The sequence below is a fragment of the Myotis lucifugus genome, unplaced genomic scaffold (genome assembly GCF_000147115.1).
Source record: "Myotis lucifugus unplaced genomic scaffold, Myoluc2.0 scaffold_30, whole genome shotgun sequence".
Lineage (NCBI taxonomy): Eukaryota > Metazoa > Chordata > Mammalia > Chiroptera > Vespertilionidae > Myotis > Myotis lucifugus.
The window spans coordinates 650996-672238 of NW_005871078.1; the positions used below are offsets into that span (position 1 = coordinate 650996).

General features: G+C 38.1%; 1 protein-coding gene across 3 annotated transcripts in view; it reads right to left on the bottom strand.

The window, feature by feature from the left end:
* Positions 1–21243, bottom strand: part of TMEM117 (transmembrane protein 117) — a 415549-nt gene that overhangs the window by 26118 nt on the left and 368188 nt on the right. The window lies entirely within an intron of this gene.

The following is a 21243-nucleotide window of genomic DNA, read 5'->3' on the forward strand; positions in this document are numbered from 1 at the left end:
AATCTAACAAACTATTTTATTTTCTCTCAAGCCTTCCTCATTTTGTATGTCAGTAAACTAAGTTATTGTGTTACAGGAAGCCTCTCACTTCAAGGATGAATTCTTCCGGCTCATACTTATGATCAGTAAAAGATGACACAATTTCCATAAATATAACATTATTCATAATTTTATTCAAAGCCTTTTGTGATGTTTGGTTTTAAATAGAATTATTAGTGCAACCAACATTAAAAGGTACATCGGTTATGAGCTGGAAGTTCTGTATAATATGTCTGTGTAATATACCAGATTTTTCATGAAATGCATCATATTTAGAAATATTACAAATAATACCCTTGAGCATGTCTAGAAAGAAAGTAGCACCGGATTTGGGGAGGGTGGCAAAAATTATCAGAAAATAATTTTATGCTCACAAAATATTTATTCATAAAAATTGGTAAGCTTATGGTTCTGAAAATGGACTTTTAATGCACAGAAAAGCAATATGAAGGCAATCATAGAAACTAAACATAAAATTTTGCCTTCAAGCATTGGACTGTACTTGGTGAGTCATAGGTAAATGTGAAATTATTACATTTGCCAGTTGCCACAGGCTTTGCTCTATGACTATCTGCAACACATATACTAAATCAATTAATATGCTGTTTTTCATACATAAACCCAGGTGCACTTAATTCACTACTTCTCACTAGAGGGGGAATTGACAAATCAACATCATTATAAAGCTGTCCAGGCGATTGACTATATTCAGAAATTAATTTCTGAAAAGGGTTCCAAATTGTTTACAAAATATGATTTGCTGATTGATCCCCAACCCCCACTCCCAGTCAGAGATATTGGGACATTTAATATTGTGTTTCCTTTAAAATAATAAACCACTATTAACTACACACACAGATTAAAAACTTCAAGTAATAATGTACCATTGCCTTTCAAAACAGATACATGATTGCCTTAGAGCCAGAAATGGGAACTTCTCCAAATCTCTTCTTTGGGAACAATACATACAAATAATAGTTAGGTGTTTTAATGAGAGCATCTTTAAGGTAGGCTAATTTACTTGGAATCAATGAAAGATTTCTTTAAGTGTACTCCTGAGCCGCAATTACAATGCAAAAGAAGAAATATTATCATAATGGACAATTTATTATTTTTATTTTTCAAGTCAATGGTTTATGATTTAGTGTGCTTTTCCTGAAAATTAGATAGCATGATGAATAGGGTGCTCATGCTATGATCCAAAATAAAGAGATGCCCTCTATCTAAAGTTATCTAAATGAAAGAAAATCAATTTCCTTTTTTAATATTATTAAATAAATATTCTACTTGCTGCACCTCCAGCCAGGCATCTTAACTGATGAACTGTTATGACAACAGCAACCATTCAAGGAGCTAAATGAGATAGGTTCTGCCTCAGGAATAGTGATTTGCATACATTTTCTTATTTTATCTCTAGAATAATTCTCTGAGTTAGGTTTAAGTTTTCCCATTTTGCAATTGTGGAAACAGGTTCAGAGAAGGTACCTGACCTAACTACTATAATATAGCTAATAAGTGGAAGAGTAGAAGCCAAACCTAGATCTGTCAAGCCCCATACATACCCAGTGGTAAGTCTTTATACTCCACTCCTAAGGTGAGTAAGAACTTAGCTTGTCCTGGCTCTAACTGAACTATTATTGTCTTGGTCTCCTACTCATTATTCATTTTGTCCCTCTCATGGAGCCCCAAAAGAAGCTACTGAATTGTGTAGACATGTTTGCCCACAATTGTTGTTTGTTTCTTCTCACTAATCCCACTATATTTGATTTCAACATTTATTATTTTCCTCTGAAAGCAGAGCTTGCTTCCACCACCAGCATTTCTAAGCTAACACTTGCTTTTCTGTACTGGCTAACAGTGCATCTCTTTTCTTTGCTTTAAAATTTCTTTTGTCTTGTCTTTTCCTTTCATACCATTGCCTTTTATTTGCTAAACTAGAAGCCTGGTGCATGGATTCGTGCACCATCGGGGTCCCTCAGCCTGGCTCTCTGACATCCCCTGAGGGGTCCCAGATTGCGAGAGGGTGGTTCTCGGGTGAGGGACCCCAGAATCGGGCTCCCTCCTCTCTGGTTCTGAGTGCATCACCCGAGAACCACCGCTGCCAAGTAACCGCAGCTCGGCAGCTCCTGCGTTGAGCGTCTAATCCCTGGTGGTCAGTGCACGTCATAGCTACTGGTCGGTCTGCCGGTTGCTTATGCTTTTATATATATAGATATTAGCATATTCAACAATTGTTTGTGTCAGCCCCTCTTCTAAGCATTGACCATACAGCAGTGAACCAGATATGCCTTGTCCCAGGCTCTGCCTTCATGGGGTTTACAATCTGAATGTAGCATAGACACATAAACAGAAAAAATTCAGCAAATGCTTAATGCTGAAGAGAAAATGAACCAGGATGACTGTTTGGCAAAAGCAACTTTAGATATGGTTAGAAGACACTCTTCTTTATATACTTCTCTCTCCTTAGCGTAATGCTACATACATAGTAGGAAGTAAAAACTATTTAACTTTATGAAGATAGAACCTCTTCAGTGAAAGGTGCCAGGTGCTGTGATATGTGCTATGGATGCAAAAGAGACCAAAACAGGCCAAAAGAGTCCCCACTGCCAAGTAGAATAAGTGTACAGGGAGCCATATAAATGAAAGAAGTGGTAATAAGCGCTGCAATGGAAACAAACCAGGGACTGAGGAAGAGGCCACTCAGGGAGGCAACTTGAAAGAGATGACACCTGAGCTGAGAACTAAGGATGGGAATGATCCAGCCACACAAAGAGCAGAGAATACTGAGCAAAGCAGTTGCTCATTTATCTACTTTATGCCAGGTAATCTGCTAGGTCCTAGGAGTACAATGGTGGACAAAAGCCCAGGTGCACCCTGACTTCTAGTAAGGAAGTTGAACATGAATCAGAAAATTATGGAAGTAAACCTTGGTACTTATGGGTTAACTTGTGCAACCATGCCTAACCGTGTAACCATGCCTATCCATTATTCACAAGCACCAAAATGCAATAATTTTTGGTACATGTAATTCGTCTTGGCTGTTTTCCTCAGTGCCAGCACCAAAAAGTCTGCAACATGATAAACTAGTGCATGGTGCTCATTAACTTCTCACAATTTATGTGTTGACTATACACTAATTGAAGATACTCTTCTTTATAGCTCTCTCTGTCCTTAGCATAATATTACATTCATAGTAGGCAGTAAAAACTATTTGTTTACTCACCAATATTTATTGTTTGCTGTGTGCCAGAAACTATACAAGGCTCTAGGATACCAAATATATGAATCAAAATTTCTGCCTGCATGAAACTTACCTTCTATAGAAGCAGTTAATAAATTAAGCAGTATTTATAGGATAATATGGAAGCCTTATAATAGAAGCAGGAAACAGGCTCTCAATGAACTATTGGGGAAGGAGTTTCTCATTCAAACTGAGAGAATGAGTACATTAACCAATCATTCTCTCTCCACCATTTTCACAGTGGCCACAAGTCTGCTGAGAGTACATAGCTTTTCACCATGTTGTAGGAATAGAATGTAGCCATATAAATTGCTCATTTGGCTATATTTTATGGAGTTGTTGGTTTTAAAAAGAGATCAAATAAATTTTCCCCAGGAGGTAACTTTGGTTTATCTAACTTTAGGTGTTCTAAAGATAATCTTTCACAGATCCACTTTTCTTTGACATAAGTCCTATTTTTCCCCAAAATAGGCCATGGTCACTAGAATATGTAAGAAAATAGAAAACACAACCCATGGAACTGCCACATTGTTATGCTCAATGCGTATCACCTGAACACCGTTGTTAAAGCAATAAAAATGAGAATGGTTTACCAAATTTTTGTGAGCTAGTGAAAATGTTTTAGGTGTCTCACATTAACCTGAGCCAATTTACATTTCTTCCAACCATAAGACAGATCAAAATGGGCATATGACTTATGATCATTAAGAATATTATTGAGAAAAGTGATTAAAACTGAAAGGACAGAATGGGACTGATAGCTGTACCCCTAACTCTTCCAAGAAAAAGCCATACAATGTATCAGTTACTCAGCCTGCCCTTATCTCAGCCAATGGGAATGCAAGGGAAAACAAACTCAAGGCCAAGAGTATGCTAGCCACCCCCTGTCTTTGTGTAACCAGACCCTAACTGCATCCTGCCCTTGCGTTATTAGCCCCCGGCCCTCACTCAACCAACCGGAATCGGCCAAATCAGTGGTCCGAGTGAGCCCTCACCCCCCCCCCGACCCCAAGCCCTATAAAATCTTTGTTCTTTCGAGACTCCGGGCTCTCTCGCATCCTACCGCTGCGCCGGTAAAGGAGGCAGAGGGACCAAGCTTAGCTTGAATAAAGACTCTATGCTTTTTCATCATATGACTTATGATCATTAAGAATATTATTGAGAAAAGTGATTAAAACATCAAGATCCTCAAGCCCCTGATTAAGGGTATATCCCTTATTTATATTTAACCTAGTATTGACTACATACTCTAGTCATCATTTAGATTAATTGCTATTTGGAGTAACATTACCCAGGCAATTTTCTTGGTCAGTATTAACGTTACACATCAATATTTTGTAATGTATACCTTAACTAAAGCCAATAGTTTTTATCCTTGACTCTTGTGGTAATTACGTTGGTAAATGACTATGGCATAAATCAGATAACCATATAACAACTCACCACAGAAAAACAGTTATGTGCATACCATTTCCCCCAATGCCTCTATAATTAAATGAGAAAACTTTACAATCCTATTTACCATCATGCAGTGGAACTTCAGGAATTGGTACAGACATGCACACACACACATTCACACTTCTAATTGTTTTCAGAGAACATTTGACCATGCAAATTAAAGTTGAAAGCAGAGAAATTACCTGTTCCCCCTATGTTAACTTAACCTTCTATATCTGGTACAAATTTGTGTTTTCTATGAGATACAACTTTCTCTTTTTTCATCTGGTTTTCCACTGTCAAAGTGATTGAATTGAATGAAATAACGATGTAATAAAAAATAAAATCAAACCACTTGCTTGTGCAAGGACAAAAAAACTGCTTAATTTTTCAATTTTGGAGTAGCTGCTTTGCCAATTTATAAACATGGTTGGTCTTTAGATAGAGTTATTTTCAGTTATTTTCATATTTCTTCACTTATACAGTATGTTAATTTGAGAGTATTTTTATGCATTCATGTTTTAACATACTCATAAATCCACATTAATCTGATAATTCTTGGTCTGGAAATCTCTGCTAAGGAAATAACTTTAAAAATGAAAAATCCTTATGCATAAAGATAGACTTCAATTTATTGTGATTTTGTATGGTGAAAAAGTAGAAACAATATTATGGTAGAAGAGTGGAACAAATTATGCTATATCATTCCATGGAAAATTACATAAGCTTCTTAGAATTATAATTATGCAAACTGTATGATATATTTTTAAGTAAAAATACATAATACAAAATTTAATATATGCTATAATTCTAAATGGAATCTTTCAGACACAGTAAAAAAACACAAACAAAAAGAACTAGCAAAAGACATAAAGATAATATACCAAATTTGTTCTGTTATTATAGTAAAATTATAGATGGTTTCAAAAAACTCTTTGCTTTCCAAATTTCTATAGTGGTCATATATTATTTTAATGTTGTATACAAATATTTATAAACATACTCTCAACGCTTTCCCATTTTTCAGAGCAATTCTTTTTTTTTTTGGCTTTAAATCTCTCTTTAATTCTAATATAGTCAATTTCTTTCCTTAAACTCTAACTTTATCTCCTCTTATAAATCTTGTTCTTATTCAATCTTGCTTTTATTTACTTTTGGTTGGAACAACTCTCTTTCAGCTCTGGGTTCGAAGGGGATGTAATATCACCTGCATTCTCTCAGTGTCCCCACTGTGCTGTGAGATGCAATGAAGTGACATCCAGGCAGCACTTTGTGGTCCTTAGAAACAGGTGCTATATAAATACAATGCATTACAATTATTTATGTTTTATAGAACCCACAGAGATATTAGAGCTACAATTTAGCACGAGCAGGCAGGGTTGGACTAACTCCAAGTGCCGGCTGGGCAATTTCTCTGAATGCCAAACTAGAAGAAGGGATCCCAGGAGTGGGAGGAAGTTGCTTCCTGTGCTCAGAGTACCAAAATGCAATCCTAGCTCCTCTCAATGTTAGAGATAGGATATTTGGGTTTTAATGTACAATCTTCTAAAAGTTACCGCATCTCATTTATGTTTAGTAGGTATACCACTCCCTGTCTCTGCTTAGTTCCAAATGAATACATTTCCAATTATTTATTGGGACAGAAACATACAGAGCCAGCGTTAAAAGGCACATATTCTTGCTTACTAGAAATCATCAGATGATGCAAGGGGTTTCGTACTAATGAGGAAGGATACAATTTCTGAATTAAATTAGAGGTCATTTAGTATGGCCACCCCCTACCTTATGTACAAATTCCCTATCCAGCTGCTCATAAGGGATCACTCTCTGAGCATTTTTAGAGAAGGGACACTTTTACTTCCTAACAAAAGCTCTGACTTAAGAATATTCTACTCTCCCTTTAGCCAGACCCTGTCCTCCTGCAAGTCTTCCTGAGGCCACACTGTCTTTCCTCTGACTTAGTCATTTCACTGTGCTTCTTTATTTGTGCATTTTTTAAAAACACTTATTCTGTAGCCATTGAGTAGGCACCCTGTGAGTCTCCGGGAATGCAGGGGATTATGACACTTCTCTGTCCTAGAGGATCTCACAGTCTAATGCGGACACAGACACCAAGATAGAGAGATAATCATAAACATGCTAGGTCTACGCTGGAAGTAGGAAGTGCAATTCCAGGAATAGAGAGGAGGAAGGAAATAATGCTGTCTGAGAACATTCAAAAAGATTTTCCAGAAAAAGTGATTTTGGCCTCTGTTGAAAATATGACTAAGAAGGCTAAGATTCTGCCAATGGGAGAAAGTGTGGAAGAGTCTAAGAGCAGATGTGAATGGGCCAGGTGTATGCAGGGAGTACTGACAAGTTCAGTGGAATGACTTAATGGTGCAGTGAGACTGAGCGGCCAGTGGGTGAGGGCTTTCTTACGAATGCTTATAAACTTGGACTTTACGGTGCATGCAATGGAGCCAACAGAGACTCTGGGGCTGGTGAATGGCATGATTGGATCTGTCCTTAGGACGATGACAGCAATGATAACCTAGGTAGATTACTGACTAGGGTGGAGGAGCCTTGTGTTAAGGAAAGATTGTAAAGTCTGGGCAAGACATGATGAGGACCTAGAGTGCAGTGGTAGCAAGGCAGGAGTGAGACTTGAAAAATGAATAATGGCACTGATGTCAGTGTGTTGGATAGGAGAACCAAAGGATCAGGGGAGGGAGGCAAAGGTGAGTCTATTTTCCTTTTCTAGAGACTAAATGGATGGAGCATCATTAACAATAGCAACAACAAAGTTTTGGAGGCAGAGCAATTTAGGGGAGAACGGTAAGTAATAAACTAAGCTCTGACTGTGCGTATGAGGTGGCCATAGGATATTTAAGTGGTGATGGCCAGAAGATCACTGGAAATGTGGATCTGCTCCTTGGGGAAGAAGTCAAAGCTGAAAATAAACTAGAAAAAATATTCCAAATAAAATAAACATAACAAAATAGTTGAGATGAACTCAGTTGAATACCCAATGAGGCACTACTGTGGTCCCCCTTATTCGGTTAACATTGTTATTTCTTCTGCAAATGCTATGGACAACATGGACTCATTCAGAAGACAATAATGTAAGCACGAAATGAATGAAAGTAGCTTAATTTAACTACATTTTGCTCCTTTATAATTTTGCATTTGGGTTTAGTTTTGCGGTTTGACAAGCACAATTCTTCTTGTTTATCTGTTTTACATGCAATCTTGTAATTTGTTTTTTTTTCTTATCCCATTACACTAACCTATCTTCCCCAAGACACCCTCCAGAGGAAAAATAACAAGGCATTGCAAAATCTCTTAGTTTTAAAAAATTTCTCCGCTGCCCAGCCAGGTAGCTGGGTTGGTTGGAGCATTGTCCCATCCACCAAAAATATTGCAGGTTCCATCCCCTGTCAGGGTGTTTCAGGAGGCAACTGATTGATGTTTCCTTCTCACACTGATCTCTCTCTTTCTCTCTCTCTCTCAAATCAATAAAAATATCCTTGGGTGAGAATTTAAAAATAGATATCTAAAAAAATTGCCCCACCATCACACCCACACACTATTTCTTTCTTTTTTTTTCTCCACACACTATTTCTGAAAAGCCAACCAATGGGTCTGACAATTGCACATAAACTCAGTTCTCTTTATATCAAACAGCATGTGCCTTTCCGTGTTTGTTTGTTTTTTCTTTCTGACTCACAACAGGTATAGACCACAGAGGACTATACTCATGAACCTGCTGGGAAAACACTGGAAAGCCACTGGGGATTCTAATTAGCTTTTGTGGAACTGCCTGCATCCACCTTTAGAAATGCTGTTTTTTCCTGGTGTTAAGGAACTATCGTAAAGTCTAGGCAAGACATGATGAGGACCTATAGTGCAGTAGCAGCAAGGCAGGAGTGAGTGCCGAAGATGTTTCCTGTTCTGCCTCTTCTATGGGTCGGCATTAGGCTGACCTAGCCTCCTGCAGCCCTCATTCTTTCTGTTCTAGGCACTCCATTCTTCAAGTGCTATGTATACACTACTTCTATCCATTTCCTCTATATCAACTTCCTATTCCCAATGGGATGGATTATTTCTTAAAATACTCCTCAGTCCATCATGCAAATGGACTCTTGGTAGGCTAATCCCCGAGGTTCTCCATACAAATCTGATCATATCTGACAAAGTACACACAGATTGGGTGACCGTGGGTAATGGATACATCTCAGGTGGAATACAGTTGTCCCTGCTACCAGGGATAATTCCAAGGCCCCCAGGGGATGCCTGAACCTGCAGATAGTACCAAACACTAATCTTCTTCAACTCTGTAGGGAAATATGGTAGCATCTTCTTCATGAGCAAGTGAAGCCTCAGTCCAAACCTTTTCTGGGATCTGTGTAACCATCCCTTACTGAAGTCTTGCTCAGTGCTTTCTAGCACACCTTGTGATGAGTTGGAACATGTTTTCTATTCATTTCTTTCACCCACAAATGTAATGCCTTTCCCATAAGCACCTATCATGCGCTGTGGCTGAAACATTTTCACTTGGAAGTGAGAGAGCAAAATTAGCAGGGATTTCTTTTTCCTTCTTCACAATTTCAAGGATAGATGATTCGTTCTTACCATAGAGCTCAGCGACCTCAACATAAATTTCTTTTTCTTTCCTAGTTACATTGAGAACTTTTACCTTTGTACCTGTAGGAAGCAATTTATGGCTTCTCTTCAGCAAATCTGAATTGCCAGCATCACGGCTCTTATGCTTTGGGGCCATTACTCAGTGAAGTAAGTGTTCCTTGAACACAAGCACTGTGATAACATGACAGCCAATCTGAGAACCAGGTGGATACCAAGTGACTAAAGGGCTGGGAGTGTCTACAGCTCAAAGATGCTGGGCAAAGCGATGAGTCACAGAACAGGACAGAGCAGGACAGTGCGTGAGTTCATCATGCTACTCAGAATGGTGCACACTTCAAAACCTATGAATTGTTTCCTTCTGGAATCTTCCATGTAATATTTTTAGACCTTGGTGGACCTCAGGGAACTGAAACCATGGAAAGTGAAACCTGAAGATAAGGAGAGGGTACTCTAACCAGGGAGTCTATGTACTGTAATCTCCAAACAACCCATGGAAAGGAAGCGTCAAATTAAACAGAACCAAACTGCCTTATGTCTCAATCTTTCATTTTGAGAAACTCAAAACAGCTTCATTATTAAGTTCAAGCAGAACTGTGATTATTCTGAAGTAATACCAATCAGAAGATATATTTCCAAACAAATATATGGAGCCGAAAAGGCCAACTTGTATAAAGAAAAGTCATTTTTAAAATTACTGTGCATCATTCAATTTTTACAGCATCATGCATGAACTTTTAGTTACCTCATCCTTTGGAAATAATAATAAAAACAGTGCCATCTATCCATTTACATTGGGTCTGCTGATTTTATTATTTTTAATACTAATAAAAAGTTATGTACTATGAGAATGCAGGTAAAATTAATTCTAATTGCATGCTTTTCCCAACAATGATGGTTCTGCACCAGACTTTTCAAAAGAATTGAGAAGACATAAAACTTCTTCCTATGACTACTTCTCATCACAGCTTAGTACGACTAAAAATTGTTTCCCAAATTAAAAGCATTTTACTTTCTTTTTAGTGAAATGTTCTTTTTACAAATTACCATGCCTCTCTGTCTTCAAGAAGAAACAAAGGGGAAATGGCAAGAAAAGTGAATAAAAATGAAAGGAAGATAAATCTGTTCAGCAGCCTCCTATCTGACCCCAATGCAGAAGAGGATTTACTGAGAGCAATTGCTGGGAAAGGCAATTTCAGCCTTTTTATGCCACAGCGATATATCTACCAATGCCAGTGCTGTGCGGAGAATAGGAACTTCATCCAAAAAGCAGTTCAGTTTTTAGCAATCACTTGGGATGAGTTGTCAAAAATACTCTGAAATATATCCTAATTGACAAATTCACTTGGATTTTGACAAATGCAATAGTTTGGCTTGCATTTTAAAATAATTTTTATTAAAAATCCACAAGCAAAATGTAATTAATTTTCCCTCGTGCAACTCAAATCAAATTTCTCTGTCAGAACTAGCATTTGTTTGTGGGCCTTCAAGGAATAAAGTATGCCAGAAGAGTCTTTCCTAAGGAAGACTGGCGATTCCCAGCAATGAATTATTTTTAGAAGAGTTAGAAAATATTTTTGAGGATTCTAAAGAAAATGTCAATGATAGGGCATAAGCTTGGAGAAGAACTGGGTCAGTTGAAAACACAACCCATTGATTGGCTACTTCTCTATTCATCCTGCATTTCATTTTCTTACATTGACATTTGAATCTAAGCTCATTGTGACCTTCATAGATGCCATCTCTGCTCTCCCTGACTGAATTAGGAGTATTTGCATATGACAAGTTGGCCGATTTTGTATTTCTCTTCTGCTAGATTGTAGTATCTTAAAGGCATGGACTATCTATCTTATTCATTGTTTATGTTCTTAGCACCTAATATAATAAGAAGACTTAAAAATTTGTTGAAAGAATGAGTGAGTGCGTGCGTGAGTGAGTGAATCTATTCTATCTATATTTTCCTAAATTAGGAAAAAAGACAGACTAAGCCCTCAGGGAGGGAAGGGTGCTACTTCCAAAAGAGTGCTCAGGGACCTAAAATGCAGATTCCAGCATATATCCTCATGTGGAGTGACACCCACCAGCGCCCAGCACTCTGAAGTCAATCTGACAGGAATGCCAATTGCTATGTTGTGATTAATAGTGGAAGAACAGGACAAGCACTCAGAAAGGAGCAGCTTGCATTACTTGAACCACACATACTAACCAAGCCTAATCTCCTCCATTATGAATTCTGCTAAAGCACCCTGACAACGTGATCCAACTTTTCATAGCTGTTAAAATAATTACCTCAATTATACTTTACTGAATGGGCGGCTTTCTTTTAACATATGGTTGTAATTAAGAAATTCACTTATTGTTTGTTTAAACAATAGAAGGTAATTTGTGTCACATAGGCCATGGAAAATGAGTCAAATCGATCTGTTATTTATTAACTTTCACAGAAAAATATTAAACATAAGTTTGTGAAGGTCTGAAAATATACGCTCCATCATACTTTATGACCTAAGGCTTTGAAAATTATAAGAAAACGTATCATTGACATCAGTATGTAGAATTTTAAGTGGGGCAAAAAGGCAGTTTGTTTGAAGTCGTATATCAGTGGTTCTCTGTTAAAAATATGCTTGATTAATAATAATGTAGTGGGGGTTTTTCTAGTACTCACTGAGATTGAGAAAGACTTTCAACAAAAGAATGTTGTTTTACTGTTCTCACTGGCACAGTACTTTAAACCTGGAGACTTAGGTTAGAAAACACAGAAATAAAACCAGCTCTCTCACAAAATCAACACTATTTAAGGATGTGAAAAGAATGAGCCTCGTAGAGAACAATAAACTCTGGTGAGAGAAGAGCTTCAATCTGATGGTCCCAACATTTTAGCATAAAGTTTCCACTTACGTTGTGACTTTCTTACTTTGGTTTTTCCTGCCATCACCACACTTCTCCCAAAGGTACAAATGCCCCTTTTCTTAGTTCAAAGACAAAAATTTCAAGTAAAACAAAATGCGTTTTCCCCTTGTTCTTTTTAATAGAACTAGGTCTACAACCAAATGGGTTAAAGACTTAAATGTAACACTTGAAACTATAAAACTCCTAGAAGAAAATTCAGGCAGTATAAAATCTCTGACATTTTTTCTTAGCAGTATGTTTTTCTAATATATCTCCTCAAGCAAGAGAAAAAAATAAGCAAATGGAACTACAGCAAACTAAAAAGGGTTTTTTTTTTCCCACAGCAAAGTTTACCATCAACATAATGAAAAGACAACCTACTGAGAAGATATTCACCAGTGATACATCCGATAAGGGGTTAATATCCAAAATGTATTTAAAAAGCCTCATACAACTCAACACTAAAATAACAAACAATCCAATTAAAAATGGACAGAAGACCTGAGTAGACGCTTCTCCAAAGAGGACATACAGGACATACAGATGGCCAATAGACATATGAAAGGATGCTCAATGTCACTAACAATCAGAGAAATGCAAATAGAAGTCCTGGAGAGGGGGCTGAAGTGGGGTGGGGGGGCAATGGGGGTAAAAATAATAGGACATCTGTAATACTTTCAACAATAAAGACAAATTTTTAAAAACACGAGCTATCACTTCACACCTATCAGAATGGCTATCATCAATAAATCAACAAAAAAGTGTTGGCCATAGTGTGGAGAAAAGGGAACCCTCATGTACTGTTGATGGGAATGCAGATTTCTGCAGCCACTCTGGGAAGAGTATGGAGTTCCCTCAAAAAATTAAAAATGGATCTGCCTTATGACTCAGCAATTCCACTTCTGGGGATTTATCTGAAGAAACCCAAAACCCTAATCTCAAAGGATATATGCACCCCTATGTTCACTATAGTGTTATTTATAATAGCCAAGGTATGGAAGCAACCTAAATGCTCATTATTACATGAATGGATAAAAAAGTAGTGGCACATATATACAATGCAATATTACTCAGTTATAAAAAAGAATGAAATCTTACCACTTGAGATAGTATGGATGGACCTAGAAGGTATTATGCTCAGTGAAATAGTCAGAGAAAGAAGAATACCATATGATTTATCTTATAAGTGGAATCTAAAGACCAAAATAAATGAACAAACAAGGTTGGTGGTAACCTTTTCTCTGAAAAAAACTTTTTAGTTTGATGTAGTGTCATTTGCTTATTTTTTTCTCTTGCCTGAGGGGAGGGGCTTGGGGGGCTGGGTGAAAAAGGCGAAGGGATTAAGAAGTACATATTGGTAGTTACAAAATAGTCATGGGGATGTAAAGTACAGCTAAGGAAATGTAGTCAATAATATTGTAATAACCATGTACGGTGCTAAGTGGCTGTTGGAAATATCAGGAGCACTCTGTAAATGATCGTCTAACCACTATGCTGTACACCTGAAACTAATACAAAATAATATTGAATGTAAACTGTAATTGAAAAATAAAATTAAAAAAATATAGAACTAGATTTAGCATTAACTTTCCAAAGAAAATTGAAGAAAAAAAATAGAGACATAAACACAGGAAAAAGTTTTAAAATATGTGCTTCTGAAATGACAGTAAATAATGCCATCACCTACTGGTCAATAAGAGTTTAGCTGGTCTGTTCTGTGTTACAGTTGGGCTTGGTAATGTCTGAGATGTTCTTAACATTAAAAAATCTTTCTGTTTTAAGATAATCTCTGAGAAAACAGTGTTTATAACTATCTGAGGTGAAACACATCTATTTGTAATGGTCCTTTATGTTTTTATCCAAATGTTCCAGTGGGATTCTAACTAGAAGCTGAGTCAACTACATCCTATTTCTCCATTGGACACTACTTTTTGTGACTGATCTCCTCAGTAAAGCATAAAAATAACCCACTCAGGCTGGAAACTCATCTCCATTCACTGGGTTCCACCCTCAGAGTCATCTCAGTTGCTCTATAGTGAGACAGATGTAGGCATTTTTTAAAGCTCAGAAAATTCTAATGTTCAACCAGAGTTGAAACCATTGCACTAATAGCTGAGTAAAGAAAAGTTTACAGGAGAAATTCTGTTGCTAGGGGAGAGTTACGGTCTGTGACTATTTTTCTGAGATGTTTAAATGCTGGCCTATCACTTTGATCCTGTGATTGCTAACTCTTATAAGAAAATTTCCTCTATTATTAAGAAAAACACAATGTTCCCTAAGAAGGCAGTGAACATCTTATGTGAAGATTGTCACCATCCTAAACTCTCTTGGGAACAGAGCTGGATTTTAAGAAAATTAATTAATTTTGGATGATTTTATCTCCAGAGCTCTCCTACACTCATGTATGGAGAATTGGGGGTTTATAATCTGAAAGAGTCCCACATAACAAAACACACCTATATAGGCCATCAAAACCATGAGGCGATGTTGAAAGACAGGAATCACTCAGAGGAACTAATACCTTTTCCTCTGTGAATACTTAAAACTTAGGTGCCCTTCAACCCAAGGGTATTCTTGGGAACACACCTGATATTTGTCTGAATACTTTGGAGCTCAAATTTATTTCTATGGCTTTGTAGCCTCAGTGGAGGTTTGAAATCCTTCCAAAATCTGTGACCTATGGGACACTTTTCATACTTTTAATTTAGAAGACTATTTTGCCATGGACTCAAAGGTTATGGGATAGGTAGACTGATTTAATTGCAAGATCACACCGTGAAAAACAAGTACCTTTTAACTAATTTATTGTGCGTGGGGTTAAGACAGACTGGCTAAAAATCATGATAGAGGAGATTACAAATAAATTATATTCAATTATCTAAACAAATGGGAAATGGATGTCCTTATCAGAAAAAAAGCAATCAAAATTAATTCACCGACCCAGAAAAATGATGTCTTCTCAAATGGCATCCCTCAGAGGGGCATTATTTTCAATGATATGCTCACTGAATATAAGCATATGGAAAGGGACAACCATTATGGCCCTTTAGTGAGCTGAAGATCTTAACGTATATTTTGGCATAAGGCATCTTTTCCCCGTGTTGGAAAACTCATCAGCTAAAATGCATGTAGATTGCCAATGACAGAGCAGGCACGGGACTCTGAAATCACTCTGCTGATTCAGATTGTGTTCTGAAGGGAACTGGTCAAGCTGCTTTTGACACAAGGAGGAACAACTCGGCAGCACATGCTGAAGATTCACAGTCGGGGAAACAGGGACCAAGCTTGTTCTGGTGCCTCATTTCACGCAGTGAATGCAAGAGTCTAAGAGACAATAGACTTACTGAGTACTTTTCCCATTGAAAAAATAAAGCGTGAGAGTGCATGGGAGCGAGGCTGACTCTGTTGTGTATTTTGTGTGCTGCGTGTTGTCTTGTACTTTGAAGACGAGATAATGGACAGCCACACTCTACTTTAAAGCAGGATGACAGACAACCATATTGACCTGTTTTAGGAATGATGGGCATAGCATCATCATGCGGAAACTGAAAGTTGTGCAGGTAGATTAACTTAGATCCACCTTTTTAGAATATTGCAAGTAGTATACACCATTACTAAAGCAACACGCCACTTATGAATTAAATATAACTAAGTATTTGTCCAAAATAATCATTTCAAGAGCATAGTAGGAGGGCAGTGGGCACAAATAAATAGAAACCTTGTTTTCAAGCTAAGACTTGGATTGAAATGATTTGTTAACTTATTTAAACATAAACAAATTAAATAAATAAAATTATTTCATTTATATTGACCTGATAGACTGTTAGGGGGAAATAATCCAACACTTTAAAAGACACAATATAAAAGATCTCAATTGCTTCATTTGTTAAAAGAGGACACTTCAGTAAATAATTTGTAAGGTCCCTTTTAACTCTAAAATATTCTGTTTCTCAAGAAGTGAAATAAATAATTTTAGTAGAGGATAAGAAGTTACACTGCCCCTAATTATCTTATTTGCAGAACCATGAAAAAGAGAATCTAATAGTACCAGGTTTCATACTTAGATGTTTTCAATTTTAAAATGTAGAATTAATTACATCTGTACATACAACATAATACTACTCTGAAAATAAATAATAGTGATGTTGACTGTGTAAATGAATAGCAATTACCTTTCTACTCACCTTAATCCCTACAGACTTTTGTGCTAGTCTGTTTGATATATCTTTAGTTTTTCATTCTCTAAGTGATAATTATAATGTTGATGATATTAATAATGGATACCATTCATGTAGGGTCTATTTTGTGCTTTACACTTGACATATTTTATCTTATTTAATCTTCACAGTAATATTATGAATGTGTGTGTAACTCAAAGAGGCAAAGTAAACTATTCAAGATGGCCCATCCATGACAATTTCAGGAATTCAGTTCAGGTTAGACTGCAATCAGGGTGCTTTTTCTTTCACTAATCACAGGACAAAGGATCTGAGGGGGACATGCACTGAAAAAATGGGAGCCAGTGAAATTAACCGAAATTCATAGCTAATACAATTCCCTCAAGATTTCCTCCAGACACCTCAGCTCAGCCAACTCTGCCTAAACGACAGTCTCCCTCACGGCGAGGGCCTTTGCATGGATTGATCTCCTTTCCCACCACACCATTTCACCAAAGGAGCCCTACTTTCTCTCTTCTGCCTCTTCACTCCAACCCCAATTCCCAAACCACAGCTTAGAAGTCCCAATCCCCTTTCCAGTTCCCAGCTAGTTGAAATCGTTGGTCTAACAGTTGATGACTGGTTTAATGCACCCTTCCCTGGGCAGGCCCACCTTCTGTAATAAGACATCCAGGTGGGAGGTATAGGAGACCCTACAATCCTAGGCCAACTCCTTTGGAGAACCAGAGACAGGACTTGGCCTTATGCCATCCAGGATCTTCTCCATGCAGCAATGATGGCATGAATAGAAAAAGAGAAGCAACGTGGTTCTGAACTATGTGAAGAGCCCTTCCGAGCATGGGACCCTGTGTGACTGCTCAGGCTGTATCCTATGAAGCTGGCCCTCAATGCCTCCTCAATCTTTACTGGGTGAGAACCATACTTCTAGTTAGCTTTCTTCTAAGGATGTGAAAACCATATGATGTCTCTATTATTAAAAATATGTAAAGCAACAGACATTTGCTTTTCATCACAACTTGTAGTTCTTAGTATTAAAAGGTTACCTATAGTTCTGTGACATTGTAGTTGTGGTTTTTAATGAAAGCCTGCTTTTTCCTACTTACTTCTTAACTATTATAAAATCTACTTAAATATTTACTTCTCATCAATTTACTTTGTGCTCAGCATTGAACAAGCCAGGCAACCTACCAATCAGCTGCTTTTACCTGTCTGACCCCATGCAGGCTTCGGAACTCCCTGCCATGAACTTGGGCTTGGCCCCAACTTTATGATCCACTTTAGTGCCAGCCAAACACACTTAAGGGTGATCAGCCAAGGGCCAAGTTCCTCCCATTTAAATATTATTCCAGAGTAGACCATGACATGGCAAATGCAAAACCATGGATTTTTTAAGCTGGTCACTATAATATTCTCTTGTCTATAAATATAATGTATTTATTTTAAACTTTTGTTTTGGTTTATTTTAAACTGCAAATAACATAACTTACCATGTCAACTGTTTTTAAGTGTATAACTCAGTAGTGTTAAGTACTTTAACATTGTTTTGCAAGCATATCACCATCTACCTCCAGAATGTTTTTCATCTGCCAAAACTGTGACTCTGTACCCATTGAATAGTAATTCCCCATTTTCTCCCTCCCCTCAGCCCCTGGCAACCATCATTTACTTTTTGTCTCTATGAATTTTATTCTTTTAGGTAACTCAAAAAATGGAATAAGGCAAAAAAATATGTCCTGTGACTGGCTTATTTGATACTAGCATTTTAAAAAGATTTTTAATTGCTTTTTCAGAGAGAGAGGAAAGGAGAGGGAGAGAAAAACATCAGTGCAATAGCAAAACATTGATTGGCTGTCTCCTGCATGCCCCTACTAGGGATCCAGCTGCAAGCTGGGGCCCTGACCTGGAATTGAACCAGCAACCTTTCGGTGCATGGGATGACACCCAACCAACTAAGCCACACCAGGCAGGGCTGATATTAACTTTTGATGTAAATTTTTCAGGTGGGTGTACAGAACTGGAAGAGTCCTTTTAGGAGCAGTTAATAGACAGACACTAAATTTTAGAGAATTTGCTTATTGCTGTAGGTAATAAGATCTGAAAGGGAGTTGGATCTGGTCTCTGGGTTGGAAATATTCTCGCCAAGCTAAGTCTCTTTTCCTTTACTTTCTCCATATTTTTCGAGAAGAATGTTAAAATCCGTTGAAGTTGAATGTCTCAATCTAAATTTGCAAGGTGGCCTGTGTCTTAGGTTATTACAAAAGAAGAAAAATGCCTTTTTGTCACATACTAATAAAACAATAATCATTCAGGTAACCAACCTGCAAACTCTCTCATTGTTAAATATTTAATGAGTCTTTTTTCTTTCTTTCTTTCACTTTGACTAATCAGCACTTCATTTCTGTTTTACCTAGCCTTAGCTCACCCTTTGTATTGGGAACACTTTGCCTAGATATGCAAATCATTGCAGGCTGACCTTGATAAATGGTCCGTGTTTGTGTAATTTAGATTAGTTCAGTAATTGCTTGGAACAGAGGCCAGAAATCTTCCCGGGGGCATTAAGCATTCTCTTTGAGGACGTGGTGGTCTGGGAAGAAGTAAAGGTCAGACCAAAGATGCTTTACCACCTTCATCCCAAGGTCACGCCTACTCTTGCTGTCCGGCAGCAGTTGCCTAGAATCGATTAGCTGGAAGCTTCACTCCCTAGATTTTCCTGAGAGCTGAGATGCAGTAAAGCTGGCTAACCTTTAGAAAAAAAGCAGAGAGCAAAGCCAAATTGAAAAGGCAATGACAGTGGTCCAGTGGCTTTTGGATGTGACACGCAGTCTGCTTTAAATAGCGGGTGCCCCAGAATAGTTCTTAAGAAACTAGGTGGCTGACTTGGAGTTTTATAACCTATTTAAGTTTGTTTTCTTATGTGGAACTGTTCCTTTTTTGTTTTTTAAAATATCTGGGGACTCCTGTTAACAATGAGTACAAGTAAGGAATATAATAGCCTCCAAGAATCTGAGAGTTTGATCTCTAACCCTTTCATTCCACTAATTCAACCTGACACCAGGCTTAGTTTTGAACAGCTCTCGTGGTGGAAGGACTCACCACTTGCCACAGAGACTCCTTGGAGAACCTCACTGCTTAGCAGTCTCTTCCTTCACAATGCTAAACTGTTTCCTCTGACATCCTCCCTGATGCAGTCATATCCCTGGGGCCCACCACAAATACATTTTAATGTCTTTTCCAGACTCTTTTTCCATAAATACTGATGTAACTTCTATCCCAGTTCTTCCTTCTCCAGCTATGTAACCCATGTGGACGCTTGTTCTGGCATGATTGCAAATTGCCTCTTGCCATGGTTGTGTTTCCCCCGACATATTCTAGCTGGTTCACCGACTCTCTTAGAGGACAGTGGCTACAGCTGAACCTCAGGGCAGAGCATGACTAACACCAACCACATTCTAGATGCTATACTTCTTTTAAATATACTTTTTATTGATTTTTAGAGAGAAGGGAGAAACATCAATGATGAGAGGGCATCATTGATCTGCTGCCTCCTACACACCCACTACTGGGGATGAGCCCACAACCTGGGCATGTGCCCTGATCAGGAATTGAACTGTGATCCCCTGGTTCATAGGTCAATGCTCAACCACTGAGTCACACTGGCCAGGAAATGTTACACCTCTTTTAAAAAATAAATGTATATGTGGTCAGAAACTCAAACATGCCTACAGGCATCTAGATGCCCATAATGTAGAATAGATTCTTTCCTCTCTGCTGGAAGCCAATTCCAGCATGTCAACAAGGGCTGAATCATCTGGGAATGGCTGATGGCATTTCCCAAAATCTGAAAGGGATGCATAAATTGATTGCTTGCTGCCAGACAGCTAAGGGCATCTTAATCTACATGTTATTGCCTCCTACTGGCCAAACACCTGAACAGCCGAAGGCAAATTCTTCTAATCTGACAATGGAATCTGTACCTAACCCTACCCTTTGAAGTGTATATCTCCACCTTGTCTTAGGACAATTTATGTTAATAAATAGCAAGAGATCCTGAGACAAGGGGATCTTGATTTCTTTAGCTAGGCTCCTCTGACTCCCTATAATGCCTTTCAAAATTATGTTTCATCTCTGGACTCTTTATTAAGTCACACACAGCCCTTCTCCAGATTGCGGAACCCTTCTAGATGCTGGAACAAGAACCCTGGCACCCCTCCCCCACAACCTCCATCCCCCACCTCCCTCTTCAAAATAGTTACTGAATAATTAATTTAATAACCATTCTTAGGACACAGAAGAAATAGAACTAATGCAGTAAATGTATTCCCTGACTATGAGACACATTCTGGTGTGAAAATGGGCGTGTTGGAATGGATTGCATGCTCTAACACTAACTCCTAAGGATCTCTTGCAGGGCAGCTGTCTTCATCTCAATCAGAAGACACAGTATTTAGGTTTCTTTTCTTTATTTTATTTTTTAATTAAATCTTTATTGTTGAAAGTTTTACATATGTCCCTGTTTCCCCCCATCCACCCCTTCTAGCCTGCCCCCATCCTCCACCCCAGGCCTTCACCACCCTATTGTCTGTGTCCAAGGGTTATGCATATATGCATACAAGGTGTTTGGTTGATCTCTTCCCACCCACCCACCCACCCTCCCCAGCCTTCTCTCTGAATAGTTGTCTTTTTCTGACATCTGTATGAGTTAGAAATAGGGAGTCAGATGTTCAGTCTCTTAGCATAGATGAGGGGCACGATTCCTCTTGAAGGGGGGATCACTCTTCATCCTTCTCGGATTGATTCTTCCCCTCAGAGCGCTCTGCTACATCTTACTCTACTAGA